Source organism: Myodes glareolus, chromosome 4 (assembly GCF_982192425.1).
Source record: "Myodes glareolus chromosome 4, mMyoGla1.1, whole genome shotgun sequence".
NCBI classification, from domain to species: Eukaryota; Metazoa; Chordata; class Mammalia; order Rodentia; family Cricetidae; genus Myodes; species Myodes glareolus.
The window spans coordinates 39313907-39328177 of record NC_142029.1 but is presented as its reverse complement, the minus strand read 5'-3'; the positions used below and the strand labels follow the sequence as shown (position 1 = coordinate 39328177).

At 43.0% G+C, this 14271-nt stretch overlaps 1 protein-coding gene across 5 annotated transcripts in view; it reads right to left on the bottom strand.

Annotated features, from left to right (window-relative positions):
- The window catches only part of Myo6 (myosin VI), a 146161-nt gene extending 133172 nt beyond the window's left edge, over window positions 1–12989 (bottom strand). For 3 of the 5 annotated variants that reach the window (XM_048435729.3, XM_048435731.3, XM_048435732.3), the window contains exon 1: window positions 12818–12989. The gene's annotated coding sequence lies outside the window, so the exon portion shown is untranslated. The remainder of the gene's footprint in view (window positions 1–12817) is intronic. The other 2 variants (XM_048435730.3, XM_048435733.3) reach the window with 1 other exon arrangement.
- Between the last annotated feature and the right edge of the window lie 1282 nt (window positions 12990–14271).

Here is a 14271-nt window from a genome sequence, read left to right as displayed (position 1 = left end):
AAATAAATTATTTTCTAACACTTATCCAGTATCGGAAAATTTATTTCATACATGGGAAACAGTGGCTTTAGAAAAAGCAGAACTCTATACCTTATGAATTTTTTTAAAAAACACTTTGTTTTGTCTATTATTTTTGCTTGGGCATTATTATTACTACTACTACTGTTGTTGTTATTTAGACAGAATGTCTCTGGTATGTAGCTCTGACTGTTACAGAGTTCACTATATAGATGATGCTGGCCTTGAACTCCCAGAGATCCACCTGCCTCTGCTTCCTGAGATTAAAGGTGAGAACCATGATGCCCGGCCTATTTAACCTCTGTGTTTGTGTGTGTGTCCTCAAACATATGGAGGTCAGAAGACAACTGTTGGGACCCAATTTTCCGAATGGAATCCAAGGTTTGAACTCAGGTTGTCAGGCTTTCTTTTATCTCCTGAGCCATCCTGTAGGCCCAAAACTCAGGAAGTTCACAACAGGAAAGTAACTTACTACTGTGTCATATGCTGAAGCTCACACTGCTGCTCAAAAGAGGGCTTCTTCCCATAGGTAAGCCCACTGACGTGCGCTTCAGTGTATAGTATCATCCAGCCATTCTTCAAGAAAAATATGAAAAGCATATTTTTTCATTTCATTTTGGCACATTTAAACCAAATGCGCATATAGCTAGAACTGTGATTATACAAAAATAAGGTGTGAAAATGTATTTTATTAGTATAGTCTAGAAAACAATGACTTGTTTTCAAAAAGGTTCTTCCCCTTACAAAATAAATCACCACTGAGTCCCTTTTCAAAAAGTCACCTTTTTTAAAAGGTGGATACAGGTGCCAGGTGCAAGGCAGAAGGCACTTGGAGAGTGGGTCCTCTCCTTCCATCTTCACATGGGTTCCAGGGATGGGACTCGGGTCACCAGGCTTGCACAGCAAACACATTTTCCCACTCTGCAGAGCCATCTTTTCAGCCCCGCTGAGTCCTGGAATAAATGAGACTCCTCCCAGAGTAGCAAATATCACAAATCAATTCATTTCCTTTACACACAAGAAACAAGAAAACAACTGTTTAAAGGAGATACACCAAGTACATATTAAAACTGATAACTTGGGAGGAATGGCGCCATTTCTGTGCGCCCACTTCTCCCCTATCTCACCAGCTGGCAGTGGAGGCTGGAGCTGGGAGGCAGTGGAAACCTGAGGGGAAGTTCAGATTCAGTAGGAACATGGGTACTTAAGAGAGGTGGGCAGCAGCCACAGGAATCTATTTGATTATCCCTTGTTGGGTATGTGTAAAGAACAAATTAACCCTGGGGGTGAGAGGGCAAACGTCTTTAATTCCAACACTCAGGAAACAGAGACAGGAGAATCTCTATGAGTTGGAAGCCAGGCTGATAAATAATTAAGTTCTAGGCCAACTAGATTTGCACAGTAAGACACACTCTCTAAAAAAAATTTTAAAAACTTAAAGAATTTTTCAAAGTTCTGTGTCTTTAAAAGAACACAAAGAAAGGTGAATTTAAGATTGTAATTAGACAAAGATTCTGGAGCCAGATCGGCTGAAGGCATGTGTAGCTCTACGCCTCACTTCTCCTGTCCCTCAGCAAGTCAATCAGGCCTCAGCGCTCAGCTGTAAGAATAAATGCGAGCACAGTGAAGTCCACTCTGCAGTGTGTAATTGTGCTGCCTATAAGTCCTGAAGCTGACCCAGGAGCCTAAAAGTCTTTCATTTGGGTAAGCAATAACTCTCCTGTGTTCTTCTGTTTCAAAGGCACATAGAAATCCATTTCAATATGGTATGCCAAGGAGCCAGGATCTAAAGATCCCGAAGGACCAAAGTCCATGCATCATGGACCAGATCCAGAAACACGCCTTTAGTAAAGAGTGGCCTGCATTCCCATGCAACATCATGCAGCAAGCAATGAATGGTCTCTATTTTTAACAGCTCGTTAAAATTGCCAAATAAACAGTTTATTTCTAAATTCCTAATCTATGTGGCCTTCCTGGCTAAAAGAGAAGGAAAAAAAGAAAAAAAAAGGAAGGAATGTAGTGAGGGAGGATAGAGAAGAAGGGCAAAATTAGAATCTATTACTAAATGGAATATCAAATTCTAATTGAAATAAACTTACTGCGAGTAAAGGTGCCAGCTGCTGAGACCGACAACCTGAGTTTGATCCCTGGGTCCCACACATAAACTGCCCTCCGATACAAACACACACATATATTTATATACACTCCTGCACACACAAACAAAATAAGTGTAATAGCAAAAATGTTTTTTTAAAATAAAGCAGATTTTTAGGGGTTGTTACAAACACTTGACATTGTTTCTTTAAAATGGAAAAAAGAAAACCACATTCAAGGAAAACACTTGAATATTCCAGTAATGAGCTGATCCCAAACCTTTTTCTCCTTTTGATCACACAGACCATAGAAAAAAGAGTTTTAAAAAAAGAAGAGAAAAGCTGACAAAAGTATTTTTAAAAACCTCAATCAAAGGTAGCCTTTATTTGTATGCAAAATTCTTTTAGCCAAATGTCTGATAAATTTTCTCAATACTAGGCAATCTGGCTATGATGGCTAATCTTCATTAAACAATTACTGGATCAGGAGCTTGACAGACGGCTCAGTGGCTGCTCTTCCAGAGAACCAGGGTGCGATTCCCAGCACCCACATGGTGGCTTACATCCATCTGTAAACTGAGTCCAAGGGGATATAATGCATTCTTCTAGATCCAAGTGCACACGATGAATGTGGTGTACAAAAACACATGCAGACAAAACACCCATACACGTACACATAAAAGTAAAGGAAAACATTTTTTTAATTTATTACTTCCTTTATAATCACGTCTCCCAGACACATACACACATTTCTAAAAGGTTTCATGGAGAAGGAAGACCCACTACAAACAGGGCAGCATGACTGCATGAACAAGAGTCTGGGACAGAATTTAAAGGGGAAGCGGAGGAAGCCAGCTGAGCACCAACACCCATCCCACTACTCCTGACTGCAGAAGCAACATGGCCAACTGCCTCATCCTCCCAGCACCACAGTTTCCCTACAGTGGAATGTCTCCCCTCGAACTGTGAGCCAAAATAAACCCTTCCCTTAAGTTGCTTCTGTCTGGCATTCTGTCACGGCCTTATGAAAAGTATCTAATACACTTTTGAGAAAGCTATTGGACAGAGCTTCTCTGTCAGTGGACTCCTTGAGAGAAGAAAGGAAATGTGAACTATCTGTTATTTTGGAGGAAAATATTGATTATATCCTCAGAGCCTTTGTACTATCTCTTTAAGTAGACAAACTTTCTTTAGTGCCTCTAGTCAATGTATCCAAAGTAAGAGACTTTTCTAGGATTAAGACTGGCTAGGGGTAACGGTTGCCCTTAGCAAGTGCCCTGGGTTCAGTCTCCAGGACACACAAAGAATAGACACTGGTGAAGCTGGAGTCAGCAGGAGGGATAACTTTTCATTGCTTTACTTCTAGTAGCTGTTACTACATCAACTGTTTTGCTACCAGAAAAGTCCAGGTGAAGCCATCTCACAGCTGTGATCTCCACCAGCAGGGAGAAACTCCAGAAGTTCCAGGACAGTCCCCGCAACACAGTGAAACCCTGACTCAAACTGATGTCAGAGGTTTCTGTCCCCCCAGGTCCCACAGCCATTTAGTCCCAAAGTAACACACAGAGGTCTACATTAATTATAAACTGTTGGCCTAGCAGCTCAGGCTTCTTATTAACTCTTATACCTTATATTAGCCCATAATTCTTGTCTGTTAGCCACGTGACTTGGTACCTTTTTCCATGAGGCAGTCACATCTTGCTGGCTCTGTGTCTGGATGACAGCTGCAGACTGAATCTTTCCTCTTCCCAGAATTCTCGGCTCCCTGCCTCTACTTCCTGCCTGGTTGTCCCACCCATACTTCCTGTCTGGCTACTGGCCAATCAGCATTTATTTAAAATACAAGTGACAGAGAACAGACCACTGTCCCACAGCATCAAACAAACATACACTAGCCTGGTAAGTAAGAAATACAAGCTTCAGAGTGCAATGACTTTGCAAATAATTTGTTTGGTTATTTAAATATATTTTTACTGAAACCCATTTATTCAACTAAACCAAGAATACCAAATGATGAAAAATGGTATAGTAATGAAAATTCTTTAACAGACATAGATTATATTTCTCACTGGGAAATATAATCTGTGTAGATAGCTAGGTAGAGAGAGATGATAGACAGATAGATGCTTAGTTAAATGAGAACTGAAGACATCTTTATTATGTCATATACAAATAATCCCAAGCATTTTACAGACCTATCACAATGCTAACAAGTTATTTAAAGTTCACCAAGAGAATGCTTCCAGTTCCCAGGGGTTCTAATTAATCTCCCAGCTCTTCTCCATCTGCCCTCCCACAGCTGTACAGCGGCTTGTCACTGTGGGGAGGATCAGCCTGCAGAGAGTCACTTGGCTCCCCAGCTGGGTTCTGTCAATAGAAGTCATTGGCAAGGCCCGAGGCAGAAGTGAGGGGACCTCCCTTCCTCTAGCTCTGCCTCAAAGTCACAGCTCCCACTGGCCCTCCTCCACAGTGCCAGCTCTCAGCTCTGGTGATCTCCAGAGAATGGCCACCTTCGCTGCTAGTCCCTCAATGCTTAGCTACCCTTGTTTGCTCCCTAACTGCTGCAAACACCGCTGTCATTTGCATCATCAAGGAGAGTCCTCTTTCCTATTACTATTTTGCCTGCTGTGACTAGCACCACTGACTCTGCTTCGTGAGCAGTTTATGCGAAAGAAATCTAGCTAAACCTTTTTTAAAACTTTTTCCTTATGATCTATACAAGCATATATTTATTCCTGCTATTTTTATGACAGTTGAAGAGTGACATATTAACTCGCTTCTAAACAAAAACAGTTAAAGCTAAAAGTCACTATAATTTAATTTAGCTATGAAATTTAACACTGTATTATTCTGGCCCAATATAAATGCCGGAAGCTTCAAGTAAGATTTAAAAAAGAAAATCAGCGAAAGGATTCTGGTAGGGGAAATTTCACTTCCTTCTTCCCCACATCTCCGGCATAATCCAAACCAGTTGTTTTCATTGTTGAAGCCCTTCCTAAGAAGAGGGAGAAGAAAAGCTGTAAGCCAGCACTTCTCAAATGTTGGTATGCCTGTAAATCAGAGGCAAGCTTATTAAAAGCTGACACTGGGCCCTGCCCTCACCTTCTTTGTGTTTTTACCAGCTCCCAGGGTAATTCTGTTGCACAGCTAAATTTCAAAATGAACAGTAGCCACCTTCAGGATTCTACCCAACTCTCTAGCACATTCCGTTCTTACTCTTTTGGGTGAAAAGTCCCCATTACACATGACCAAAGAAAGGGAGATGATGGTCGAGACGGGGACACTCTGAACCATTCTGTATCTGGACTGATGGCAACTGAAGAATCAGAGGCAAAGTCAATTAAAATCTTAAGAAGAAGAAAAGGAGGAGGAGCCTCGTCTCAGTACAACTTGATATACCTTGGCCGGCTGATATCCATGGTAGGCCTTCCTGTATCTAAGGAGCAACAGTAGAGGAGGGAGTGGAGAGGAGTGAGGGATAAGAGGGAAGGTGGGGGGAGGAATTGGAAAGAAGGGAGGAAGGGGAAATTTTGGTGGGATGTAAAAACAAAAAAAAATTAAAAAGCAAAACAAAAAAAATAAATAAACAGGCACTCCAGATAAGGAGCATGGCCTTCATTTTACAATGAGAAAACTGAAACCCAAATAAATTAATTTGACAGAGTTAATGATTAGGAAAAAAAAAAACCTCTTGGGTGTGCCTAGGGCCTCTTACCAGTGAAGGAGACTCATAAACATTCATGTCTAAAGGCCCCAGAGCTTCCACAGGAAGGTACAAACCTACCAAAGGGGCAAGCAGTTATCGAGGAATGCCCTCCTACCTTTCCCCACTTCCTCCTCTCCCCACTCTCGTCCACTTCTCCAAGGCTTTTCCTTTCCACCTTCTGCCACAACAGAACCAGAGCTATGTATAAGCACTCTGTCCACGTAAGTACCTACTGCACACTAAGGGGATCTGAATGTTGGCTGTGAGCTTGAGCAAATTCTGTGTCTCTGTCTCAGTTTCCCAATACGTAAAACGAGTCACGGTGCCAAGCCCAATGGTGACACCGTGACTAACCAATATGACTCGATTACTCTTGTGGTATAGTACCTGGCACACAGTTAAGCCCAATAAGCAACAGCTACAATTTAAATGACACCAGCTCCTCTTCTACCAACACACGGGCCCTGTGTCCTGACACTATGATGAGCAATGAAGCATCTTGGTATTTATGTGCAGAGAGATGAAACTGCTATAATCCGGCGCACTGGGCGTCTCCAGGCGGAGAATATTTTAGGGCAAATAAGTCTTTCAGTAGCCCTCAAATTACACTGCCTTGACAACTGTCTATTTCCCAACTTTAGAGTCTGCCCTGTTGATTACATACTGGAATGAAAAGTCTATAATTAACTTAATTCAAAACAACAATGAAATGTCACTCAGCACAAGGACTTGGCCTTAGTAGAGTCATCGCATCCCCGGGGCTGAGAGCACTGCCTGGTCGCTAGTAAACACACAAATGTTTAAGGTGTGTGTGGGGGGGGGGGGGGTCATTTGTGTGCAGGTGCCCTGAGGCCAAACACAGCACTGGATCTCCTGGAACTGGACTTGCAAGGACTTAAGGAGCTGCCCAATGCGGGTCCTCTGAGAAAGCAGCCAGTGAGTGCTCTGAATTTGTGAATAGGTTCTCTAGCCCTGCAAACACTTGTCAAATGAATGAAGGCATATGGGAACCATCACACACAGACACAGTCTCCAAAGATTCCTTACCCAAAGAGTGACAACTGTTAGATCAATACCAATACAGTAAGTAATAAAAGGTATTTTCAAAATTTCTCCAGAACATTTTTCTCCTTTCTGTTTAACCAGTTGTTTATTTCCCTGAAAAAGTCTTTAACTACAAATTTCATTACCAACCTGTCTGTAGTTATAGCACAAGTATTAAAGTTTTGTGTTCATCTACTTGCCATTAAAAACACACAAAAGAGCCAGGCAGTGGTGACGCATACCTTTAATCCCAGCCCTTGGGAGGCAGAGGCAGGTGGATCTCTGAGTTCAAGGACAGCCTGGTCCACAGAGCAATTTCCAGGACATCCAGGGTTACACAGAGAAACCCTATCTCTCAAAAACCAAACAAACAAAAAGGCAAACAAAACACACACACACACACACACACACACACACAATAGAGCCTGCAACCACAAAGCCTAGTGGTGCCAAAGGAAACTGTGGCAGGAGATTGGTAAATTAGAAAATTAGAGACCAGCCTGACTACATGGCAAGATTCTCTCTCTCTCTCTCTCTCTCTCTCTCTCTCTCTCTATCAAAAAAAGGAACAAAATTTAGTGACCTTGATTTTGATTTTTCAGAATTCGAAGTGTCTGGATTAAAATCACAACATGAAGTAAGTTACTTGCTAACAGATTAATTCTAACATTAGGGAGTAGAGAAATGCTGCCGGGGAGCCTACCACCTTGGGAATACAGAGATGATCCATCTTCAGAAATGCTTCTAAAGGACATTAAGTAATGTTTAAGGTTTTGAATCTTAATTTTCATACCTGCAAAACAAGAATAAATTTGCTATGCCTGTTTTATCAAGTTGTTTTAAGAGAAAAATGCATTTGAAATTATTTCCATACGTGTTGGAGGAGGGAGACAGCATATGATATTGACACAAAGGAAGGTATTCCTTTTGACATTAACACCGTCAGATTTTAACCTGGGTGGGGTTCAAGGCCGACCTCAAACTCCCAAGGATCCTCCTGCCTCTGCCTCCTGAGTGCTGGGATTACAGACAAGTACCACTATATTTGGTATTACACAGTGCTAGAAATCGGGTCCAGGACTCCATACATGCTAGACTTTTTTTTTTTTTCTTTGAGATGGGATCTTGTCATAGTGTCTGGATTGGCTGTAAAACCACGAGTTCTATCTCCTGCCTCATCAGTCTCCCATATACCTGAACTACAGGCCCTGCCACTGGGTCTCTTTGTAGATTTTAAATGTATGATTTCAATGTACATTCCTATACATCTGCCAATCTTGATATTTCCCAGATCCAAAGATCTATTATCATCAAAACTCTGCCAAACAAAGAGTTCACCTTGTAAAGGTTAATCAGCTGACTACTTTCTTTAGAATAAAAAATAAAGTTTTATTTGTTTATATGTATATGTGTAAGTATATGCTACATATGTGTGGGTGTCTGCAGAGGTTAGAAGAGGGCACACAAAATGCCCTGGAGTTGGATTTGTAGGTCATTGTGAGCCACCCAGCAAGGATGTTGGGGACCGAATTCTGGTCCTCTGGAAGAACAACAAGTGCCCTTAACCGATGAACCATCTCTCCAATCCCTGTTTACTTTCAAATACAATAACAAGTGACGTAACAGACACACACAAAAGATGCCTGTGTCTTTGCCGGGAGCTTCCCTGGTGCATATTAGTCAGCATGAATATTAGTATTCGCCCTATGTGAATATACACTGAAGGAATGTGCTTTGGTGTTTTGGTTTCACCTGACGCATGCTTTCTGCACAGCCAATTATCTCCTCTCTATTTAATAGCAACAGGATTTCTAAAGATGCCAGAATTGTACGTGGGGTTTACTTCCTAGGCTTCGGTACTCACAGAGAAAATTTTGGTGGATTTGTGGTGATTTTTCAAACCTTCATGTTATTGCTACACTAATATTTATGCTTCCACCTGCCTACTAAAATCTATCAAATAAAAGCATACTGTTATAAATACAAAAGTTCCTGGTACCTCTAAACATTATCTAATGTCTCAATAATATGCTATTTTATACTAAGTTATTTAAAAACTAAGTTATGTAAGTCTGATTAGTTCTTAATTATCTGTACCCTCACCTCTTCCCAAAGGAAAAACAAAGCGTTTGACCAATCAAACATTAATGATTCATATTTAAACCATTGGATGATTTTTAATTTACATTAGAATATTAGTATCCTTGGATGCAAATTTCTAAGAGTTCCAATAAGAAAACCCCCTATACATGTGGCCCCAGTTCAGCTGTCCCTGTTTCCCTATACATCTATCCAAAAAAAATCTTGCCATTTCATCCCTTTAAGGTGTATTACATACAGCTCAAGGGATACTCTTGAAGCTTGAGGGAAAGGAAAGGAAAAAGGAAAGGAAAGGAAAGGAAAGGAAAGGAAAGGAAAGGAAAGGAAAGGAAAGGAAAGGAAAAAGGAGGGAGGGAGGGAGGGAGGGAGGGAGGGAGGGAGGGAGGGAGGGAGGGAGGGAGGAAGGAAGGAAGGAAGGAAGGAAGGAAGGAAGGAAGGAAGGAAGGAAGGAAGGAAGGAAGGAGGTTCGGGGAGTATGAGAGATGGCTCAGAGGCTAAAAGCCCTTGCTGTTCTTCCAGAGGACTCAAGTTTAGTTCCTAGAACCCAAGACGGACAGCTCACAATCACCTCTAGCTCCAGGCCCATGCGGTGTGATACCCTTTTCTGGTCTCTACATGCATCCATATTTATTTATGCTTACACACACACACACACACACACACACACACACACACAAAACAAATTTTCTTTAAAAAGCCACGAATCATCTTGATCAATAAACGTTGAATAAGCTACGTGTGATGGCATACACCTTTAATTCCAGCACTCAGGAGGCAGAGATAAATGGGTCCCTGTGGGTTAGAGGTCTATACAGTGAGTTCCAGACCAGTCAGGGCTACATAGTGAGACTTGTACCTACCTAGTAGACTAGTACCTACTAGTAAGACCCTACCTCAAAAGGGAGGGGGGGGCATAGCAAGATGACTCAGCAGATAAAAAACACTTGAGATGCAAACATGATGACTGAGTTTGACCGAAACTAACTCCACAAAACTGTCCCCTGGCTTCCACACATGTGTACACACAAATTATATACACACAACAACAGACAGACAGACAGACAGACAGACAGACAGACAAATAAAATTTGTCCTGGACTAAAGATGTAGCTTCCTGCCTAGCATGGAGGTAGGTTTGATAACAGCACCAAAAGCATCTAGTCTGAGCTGCAAGCCTATATATATCCCAGCATTCAGGAGATGGAGGTAGGAGGATGTCTTAATCTTTATTTTTTTATTTCCTAAATTACAATTATTTGTTTATGGCTATGTGACATGGCGTATGTACGAAAGTCAGAGGGCAATTCACAGAAGTTGTTTCTCATAAGCTCAAACTCAGGGCACCAGGGATGCAGACAGTCTTTTTACCTGCTAAGCCAACTCACAGGCATGGATATCTTAATCCTGAAGCATGTTTCCCTCCCTAAGATTAGAGTTAACTGAATAATATTTAAGAGACAGCCGCTGTATTTTAGAGCAACAATCTAGCTCACATGAAGAAAAAAAAAACACTGAAGTTCTATCCTAAACAGAAACATCATATACTGCTCAGCTATACTGAAATCAATCCAGGATTAGATTGCAGTGCTAATTCCTATAAGCCTATCAAGATGAAAGCACATAATACTTATTACATGCTGGAACTACACCAGAAATGATGCCATAGCACCAGGTCACTGCTCAAGGCCTTGAGAAAGAAGACACAGAATTTTCAATTCGTTCCAGACTCCAAGCACAGACCCTCACCATCTTCAAACCTCCAGACCAGCTCTACAAAGGTCTCTCACTGGTTCACCAAGTGAACAGAAATTCAAAGCAACTTCTGGCAAAACAGGGCGGGGGACTTCACTGTCAGAAGACTACCAAGTATATGCAGAGTCCGGACTTTGTCCCTCCAAAGCCACATGCAAGCATTTCCTTCCCTGAGCCTGTTTTCTCTTTTATAAAAGAACAAGACCATCAACCCGGAAAATGATTCTGTAAATCAAACCTTCTGCTTGTGTGTGTCACACCAATATTAAATTGCTGGTTCAGAAACTGATACAAAATATCTCTTTCTGGGAATCCCCATTATGCTGTGTGAGACTGACTCAAATTGTAACGCTTTTATCAATCCTTTATGTTTAAATAAGATGTTTTATTAAAACGTTTTTTACAGAAAAATAAAAAATTTAGTACCCAGGGCCTCACACACACTAGACAAGGGTTCTACCCACTGAATTACACTCCCAAACCTGACTTTTTTACTAAGTGAAGCTTTAAGTACCAAGAGAAAGTTAAAAACTAGTGAATTTTTTTTTTAATGTGGAGTGCTTATATATTTATTCAGACCTTGGGTGGTGGAAATCTTTAAAACTGTTTAAAGGCGGCTGCTTTTCTGAACCCAGATACAGGCCAGTTGTCTAAACAATAAATGATCCATCACAGACTCCAGGCAAAGCCACAACAGGATGAGAGAAGAGCCTTCAGCCTCTCTCAGATTTCCTGGCCACTGTTATTTTAAAACTTGATCGCATAAACAGGGGAAAATCCCTTTCAGATAAGCCCCTATGGACTGTAATTTACCATCTTTGTTTTTAATATGTTGTGGTATTTTCCGTTAAATATCATAGCTGTTCACTTTTTTTGCTCATGTGTCTCGGTGATAAAGAGCGTATGCATATTCTATATTGCATAGCTTTTTAACTATACATTTCATCCCAATAATCTTTGCTTATTGGTAGTATTAGGTCCCTGTCATTTACAGGTAACTTTACATAACTGGAAAAGAAGGAAAAAAAACAGGTAACAGATCACATACACAAAATGAAAACACTATGGGCAGATGAGCATCAGACTAAAATGACTTCTGGTTACCACTGTGCATGTTTACTCCTGCACAACGGAAAACACCAAAAATGAGCGGACATTTAAAAGTCAATGAGCTATTCTGAAGAGCTGCATTGTTCCTGGCTCTTCCTCTGGTTCCCTTGTAACATTTGTGACTATTTCTAAAATTAATGCTAGAGGGCACTGAGGTAACTTTTTTTCACTAAACATTTCCCAGTTAGGAAACCACAAGCCAAAGACATCTTGAAGCTGAGTTAATTTGTACAGAAATGCTGCTGTTCGGTGGTCAACCTTTGTACCATGACCATTAAGACTCACATTTTATGGTGTGCAGATAGTTACAGCTGAGCCTCAAGGGCTGTTGAAAGTCTTAAGGGGACAATATTCGAACATCCTACAACTGTACCATAAGAGCAAACGAAGCTTTTATTCAGCACATATGAAATTGGAACAGCATTTGGGTAGCGCCCCAACAATATCTCTACATTAGGATTTAAATATCCCTGCCCAACATACTTTTTGCCAGATAAATGTAACTCTGTGTTCCTGACATATATAATGTAAGAATGGCCTTATCAAATTATTTCCTATTTAAAAATACAATCCAGAGCTAGCGTGTTTAAATTAGTTTAAAGCGTTTTGGAATTAACTAACGAAGTTTTTTTTTTTTTTTTCAGCAACCCATCCTTAAAACTCACACTCAAGATACTAGACCGCTCAAGGACTAAAGTTCCAGCCCTGCAGAACGCAACCAAGGTCTTCGACACGGCTAAATTATTAATAGCATCATTTGATCTCTACTTCTGACAACAAACTAGTCTATGTAGAATTTTCAGTGTGCTTCCAAAGGAGAAAATAAAACCACCTCGCAATGTCGGGGTGGGACTCCCGGGACCGGGGACGCAGCAGCGTCAGATGACAGGCGCCCCGGTGTCCCGGGAATGGGAAACCAGCGCTCAGGTCTGCGCTCGGCCGAGCAGAGGCCAAGGCGGCAGGGACAGGCGGGCGAGCAAGCTCCCACACTCACCCAGCTAGGCAGGTGCGAGGGGTCGCGGCCGCGGAGAGGATGCCGGGCTGCGGGCGCAAGGGGAGAGCGCGACGCCGCGGCCGAGAGCGAGCACCGAAGACGTCGGCCGCTGGGATTCGCTTCCTGCTGGGACAGATCCCGGATCGGTCTCCGCCCGCTGGCCGGAGCCTCGCTGAGTGCCCAGCCCGCAGCCCACGTCACTTCTACGGAGCGCCCAAGGGGGCGGGAGGCGGGGCGGGGGCGTGACTTAGTGGGAGAGGGGCGGGGCGATTAGGGAAAGGGCGGGTCTTCATGGGCAAGAGGCGGGGCCCTTTAAGGGGCGGGACCCTGAGGAGCGAAGGCTGAGAGAGGCGGAGCCCAAGGGAGGAGGGCGGGGCGGGCTTGGAATGCACGGGGGTCTTAGGAATGAAGAAACGGAGGTGCGGGGCCCCAAGACGTGTGGTTGGGAGATGGGGTGCGTGAATTGAGAAGAGCGGGGTCCCTGCACGCCCGGCCCGGGGACCTGGGATGGGGAGGCCTCGGAGAGCTTGTGCTGAGAGGGGCGGAGCTTCAGGACTCGGGAAATGCAGTGCAGGGAAGGGGCGGGGCTTAATGGCGAGCGACCTGGAAAGGGCGGGGCCGCAGGGTCGGGAAGGAACGAAGAGGCTCTGGGTGCATCCCTGCGAGGAGCTTGCCGCAGGTGGTCACACGAAGTTCCCTTCATCGCAGTAAAGGTGTTTCCAGTCCCCCGGTGCGGGTCCTGTGCTTCTGCACCGCAAAGAGTCAGTTGGAGGAAAGTCGAGAGTGAGCGGGGAGGCACTCACGTCGGGGCTCTGGATGGCTCAGCCTGATAGGTACTAAGCCTGTGCTCCCCACGCAGCTCTCCACATGCCTGTGTCAAGTTCCTGTTCGGCCCCTGGAGAGCTGGACCACAGAAGGAAGTTTGCCCTTCCCTGGCTGGCCTACCATGCCCACGTCACATTGACTTCCCTGAGTTTCCACCCGCCCCTTTTGTTGTTGTTTATTTGGACTCTTGAGAGTCTCAGTGTTTAACCAGGCTGCCCTGGAACTTGCCATATAACCCGAGTTAGCCTCGAAATAGTGATAATCCTTGTGGGCTGGTTTTATAGGACTTAGCCAACTACCCCACTTTATCTTTCTGATTGTTAAATTTTACTGTCTTTATAAGGTCATATGAGTCATCTTTTTAAATTAAATATTATATTACATTCCTATGCAAATTTGAAAACATACATCGCCTTTATAAGGAAAAGAAGTTACTAAGAAAACAAAATAAGGGGCTGGCAAGGTGTTTCAGCCAATAAAGACACTTGCAGCCCAGCCTGAAGCCCAGCTTTACATCCCCAGAGCCCACACCGTTGAAGGGGAGAACTAACTCCTCAAACTGTCCAGACATGGGGCGCTGTCTGGAAGATTCTGAGAGAAGACAAGCTTCAGAGTTCAAAGTGGGACTG